A 6,000-nucleotide genomic window follows, 5' to 3' on the forward strand; every position below is an offset into this window, starting at 1 on the left:
AAGACGAGAAATATCCTACAAACGTCCTTTGTCGTTCCCACATAAGATAGGATAGGTTAAGATATGTTATATATTCAACAGAAAATTATAGATTCGGAAAAAAATTACAGTGCATTGCACTTTCTGGACTTTATTGTCGGTGTTTGAAGTACAATAATGTACGAGCTCATACATGCGTGTGTTATTCTACATCTGAGTCTGTTTCATTGCCGTGTGTAGTGGACCACTGAAGAATATCTTCATAAAATCCTTTGACGTCGTCTGTACATACGACAAGGCAGTTCACATGTCCTTCAATTTAGTAAGCTTGATCGTCATACGTGCAACTGGGAACGTACGTGGCGTAGGAATTACAATTCTTGCACCTTTGGACAGATAGAAGATGTAAGACGTGAAAGCTTTAATGAATTCGGAAACCTTGACAGTACCCTTATGTTCAACGCAGTATTCAAAGTAATGATATTTGGAAATCTGAAAATGCTGCCTATTCTTGTAGGAACACATGGTAGTTTTCACAGAGGGCACATTTTTTTTGTAGACATTAGGTCACCACATTGCGAGACCAATAATGGTACTGGTGTCAATAAGTTTGACAGTATTTTTACCGCTCCAAGCTGCATTACAGATTAGCGTACACAGTTCGTACAACGTATAAATACGGCTAAGTTTATTACAGAAAAGGACCCGAGTCAGTGACTCAGGTACCTTTCTACATTAAAGTACACTTTTCACTGTGCATTTTCTTGGCTATAGCCTCGTGTGACTGACGTCCTTTCTGCACTAAAAGATGTGTCTGTAACTAGGAAAATCAAAAATACCATTAACTCAGATTCCTCAAAAATGTGACTCAGGTCCCTTTCTGCAATAAGCCATTCATATATATATATATATATATATATATATATATATATATATATATAAAAGGAGTCCCGGGTTCAATACCCGGTGGTTCGGATTTTACTTTAAACTGTAGGTCCAGTCCCTATTAGCCTTACTGTGCACAAAGTGAACTTTAAATACAAAACCAATCAATAAATCAAAATATATATTTTTATAAAAAAATAACGTGTCACGGAGTTCTCTCTTTATGTACACAATTTATTTTACATACCTCCCCTACTCCGTATATACATATGTACTTTACAATCCACTAACAACTGCTCCCGGTTGCTCTTTGCCCCAAAACAGGGAAATGTACTTAACAGGACTTCCAGGACTTCACTCTACGAGCGCACTATTTAGCATGGCGCCCACAGTTTACCACGCAGAGGTCCCTATGCATACGGCGCTAACTCTCTGTGTATCTCTGTGCATCCATCTGGCTCTGTGCAACTCTGTAAAAAACTGTCTCAATCCAACGGGCCTTGCATCTGAGTATCTGAGAGTCTGAGCCTGAGAGACCGTAACAAGTCGACACCCGGTGTATATATACCTCCGGCAAACTGGCCCGCCCCCAATCACCGGGGTTTAGGCCCTATTACTAGTTTACTTTTCAAACAGGAAGACCGTTGAGGGAAAGCTTCCCCGGGTACCGGGCAAAAAGCAAACTAGGCAAGAGCATTTACAAATATCCAAACTTTTACACATATATTTCCATTTTCCAGCTGTATGCGTTAAAACCACACATATATATGTATATATATATATATATATATTATTGTGTATTCAAACACACGCAGATTGCTTTCAAGGTGTCGAGTTGATTTTAGAAGATATATACTGCATAATCCAATGTTATTTATTTAACATCAAACTGCCACTCAACAATTTATAAGGAACTCCATGCCTAGAAAAAAGAAGTAAAAGACAAAACACAATCTGTTCTTACAAACATATGGACAATTCCAAAGGTCTTATAAACTACACAGTGCATTAACATACGCAGGTATGATACAATGAGGTAAAATAAAATGCTATTTTGCTACTTTTCTCCACAGACACACACTTATATTGCAATAATATTTCCCTTGGGGATCTTCCACAACCGAATAACACATTCTCCAAATCCATTTTCGTGAAATTTATTCCTTTCTGTACGCCTTAATTGGCTACAACATTGAGTGCTGTACTCGCGATCTAGTCACCTACAATCTAAGGTTCGAGTCTTGGATAGGCACTAGCATTCTTTTGTGAGTGCCCCTTCATCATTTCAATCTATAGGTATTTTCTACTCTTACGGTGGTCGGTGCAAATAGGTGCTTACGCAAACCATAATTTTCTGTATCTGTGGTGCGGTAAACTTAATTGAATTCAACTGGAACACCATACGTACGATATAGTTTATACATTGGTTGGAAATAATGATCCCCGGTTGAGATGTGTCATTCATAACCAGAGATTTGATGGTTCAAAACAAGAAGGGGGAGAAGAATGCCTCCTGTTGCTTCTTCAAATCGCACCCTGCATTAAAATGAATGTATACATGTTTGTTCGCTACTTTCAAATGACAGAATTCTGATTTTCCGTTCCATCACATTCCAAAGGAGTCCAAAACGAGGTATAGAGCTTTATATATTTCGGAATTATCTCTTACTAAAATAACCATAAATTATAAGACATAAAGAAATAAAATGTATTTAATTAAAAAACAGGAAATCCTTGTGTGCTTTTCTAAAATTGATTTTTCCATGCTAACAAAACATAATATGGGAGACGAATGTTTTACCTCGGCGATGAAAAATGTTCCCACGATTCTGTCAATGCACCATCTAAGTTCGCAAGTTCAACCCCCCAAAAAAATCCTGCGTACGCCAGTGGGTATTGGTGTTCTTTGTGATTGTCCCTTCATCAATCTCCTCATATCATCACTCATCCTCATCGTCACGATGTAAAGTAAAGTAAAAAAAAATGAACTAACAAAATCAGTTTCAATTGCATATTTTCATGGAAGCCTACTAAAAGTTCATTAGAAATTGATGTAGAGACTAAATAATGCATCTATGTTGATTTCTTTATTTTGAACATCGTACCCACTAAATTGCATTCCGCACCTCTACACAATTAATCCTCGCGCCGTCACTGAAGCGATGTCCTGCATTTGATGGCAGGCAACATTGTTTGACAAAAATGAGATTCGATATGGATTAAGTTTACTCCCAAGCAACAGTCAACGTGTCCAAGCTCTAGCTGTAAGCGAAGCTTCCCCTTGGTTTAATTAGGTGCTGACAGAATCTCAAGCAAAATGTACTGAATAGAATCTTATTTGTAGGAATTATAGAGAACTCAGTACATTTAATAATTGGCTTTGCTCAGTATAGAGAATGTGTGACAATTATTTCCTTCAAATACGAGACTATGAGTTTACGTCAACTTGCATGACAAACGCAATCGGTGAGGAAAGATGTTTTGGAGGCCTAGAAGTAGCAGGAGATATATAATTATGTGTAAAACAACAAAGAGGATTAATGAGGTAAGATTTATCAATTTTTTTGTGAGTCTAGGTTATGTTCAGATAGCCAAATCTGGACTAATCTGAATTTATATTTCGATCCAAACCACTGCACAAAGTGTTTACATAAAGTGATGGTTTGCAGAAGTTTTAAGTCCACTGTAACCACAGATAAGCTAACCGTGGTTAGAAAGTGGGATCAGAACCGCTGTGCGCCACCATCGGAATTTAACCAGGGACACCTTGATTACAAGATGGCACTACTCTTACTACGGTGCTGTTAGCGAACGTGCACTTAGCGAGCACAGTTACGGAAGGATTTGCAGGTACATGCTGTTAGCGAACACGCAAACTTTTCCTGTTTTATTTGTCCTTGAAACTAGTCAGCATGCAAGTGTTGCCAGTGATAAGCCAACTTGCGTTAGGTTAGGTTACTTCAGTGGACACCACCATTATTTATTATTGCACTTGCGTACGTTTTAGGCAAACCCTATTTTATATACACACACACACACACATATATATATATATATATATATATATATATATAATATTTCATATATGCAGCCATTTATTGTACAATACATAAAATACAATGTATCTTACAGGACCTCGAGAATCGTGGCTACGGCTTCGTAACGGAAATCCCAAGCAATACCACTAGAAAGTCTTTGCTGTGCGGAATAAGAAGAAAGGTCATAGGTAGCCTTGTCACCAAATCCCAGCAACGAGTTGTGCCATCAATTTTCCTGATGAAATGCTGAGACTTCCAAACGGCGACAGCTTTCTTATTGTAAACGAGACGATGGAAGATGATAGGCTCTCAATTTTTGCTGCAGAAGAAGCAAAAGCTGTTCTCGAAAGAAGCAAAACTGTATTTCTAGACGTCACATTAGATAGTTTCAGTGAACAATTTTCCCAGCTATACACACTCCACGTCGATGTAGGAAGTACGGACACACAGACCCACGTATATCCAATAATATACGCACTCATGCCGAACAAGAAAGAAGAGATTTATAGGCGATTTTTCATGCCATGGTGCAAATTAGGCAGGGAGAACTTGGAGTCTCTAGCGGTGAAAGGAAGAAGACTTACTGTACATGAACATCGACATCCGGATAAAAACAGCTTTGGAACAACTGAAAATTGATAATAACATTTTCAAATGTCTTAGGAAGATTTTCTTTGTACAAAAAGTAACCTATGTTGATTAACATTTACATTTCCTATGTAAAATTTGATTTTAAGGAAGATGAAATATATCAATATTTTAACAAAAACTTTCATGTAGTTAACCTAAATTGTTGAGGACCCTTCATTTAGCTAATTTCAAACACAAAATGATTGTAAGGTAGCACTGGCAACACTTGTATGTTCACCACTTTCAAGGACAAACAACGCGCACCTGCAAATCCTTTCCTTCTGGTGTTCGCTACGAGCACGGAATCCTTACTACTACGCCATCGGAGAGACACAAGCGCCTTCACGCCGACGTCCTACGTGGTGGATTGATTAGCACAGCGCGCTACGACGCCAGGTGGGGACGGGTTCGAATCCTGGCCTGGGCATGGATGTTTGTGAGTGTCCGTCCATTCATCAATTTCATCATATGATCAATCATTCCCAATCTCGCAAATTAACCAAAAGTGGCACAAGAAGCGAAGTAAAATAAAGCAAATCAATCAATAAATCAATCGAATACCGACCTGATCATGGGTGTTCTTTGTGATTGTCTCTTCATCAATTTCATCTCATTCTCACTGTCGCGATTAGCCAAAAGTGGAAGAAATGCGAACTAAAATGAGTCCAATCAATCAAGCAACCAAGTGCTTCCACAGGTAATCGAGTTGATTTGATTGATTGAGTTGCTGTATTAAGTCCACTTTATGCACAGTAAGGCTAATCGGGACTAGAGCTACAGGTTAAAGTGGATCCGAACCACTATGTGCCTCTACCGGATATCGAACCCGGGACCCCTTTATTACAAAAGTAATCGATTTGAGTACCCCTTGACAAGATGAATAAGAGAAATTAAAGACGCGAGAGGGCTCGACCAATAAACATGCGAGAGAAGTAAGTACATGGAGAGTCAAAAGCGGCTGCAGCTACCATCCGTTTGCAGCTCCGCCCATTTGATTTCTCCCCTTCTCTATCGCTATACGCGGTCCTGCTCCAAAGATTATCGAGACAGTGTGTAGAGTTGAAATTTCTTGCTCCCGCCTTAAATTTGAACACCTCTCTCTCCTTCCAAACGAAGAGAGAAAGACACTAATCTTCCTATTCTTCCGAGCAGCTGCTTCGAAATGAAGGCCATTGACTTCAAACCGAGGAAACTTGCCATCCAACAGCTCCACTCTTGTGTGTGTGTGTGTTTTTCTCTCCCTGCTAAATAAATCCAGTTTTCCAAACATATCGTTTTCGCTTAACACGGGAAAGCTCTCAAAAAATCAACGCGAAAATAAGCTTGATAGAATGCGGTCAGTGGCCGATTAAACTTTCACTTAGTTCCAAGCCGTGAGCTTCCCTGCACTCCACAACATGATACACTCTTAACATCAATATACAAAATCTGTGTATAAGCAAGTTTGTCAGATCCAAGGAAAAATAGG

The sequence above is a fragment of the Lepisma saccharinum genome, chromosome 19 (genome assembly GCF_977018435.1).
Source record: "Lepisma saccharinum chromosome 19, izLepSacc3.1, whole genome shotgun sequence".
Taxonomy (NCBI): Eukaryota; Metazoa; Arthropoda; class Insecta; order Zygentoma; family Lepismatidae; genus Lepisma; species Lepisma saccharinum.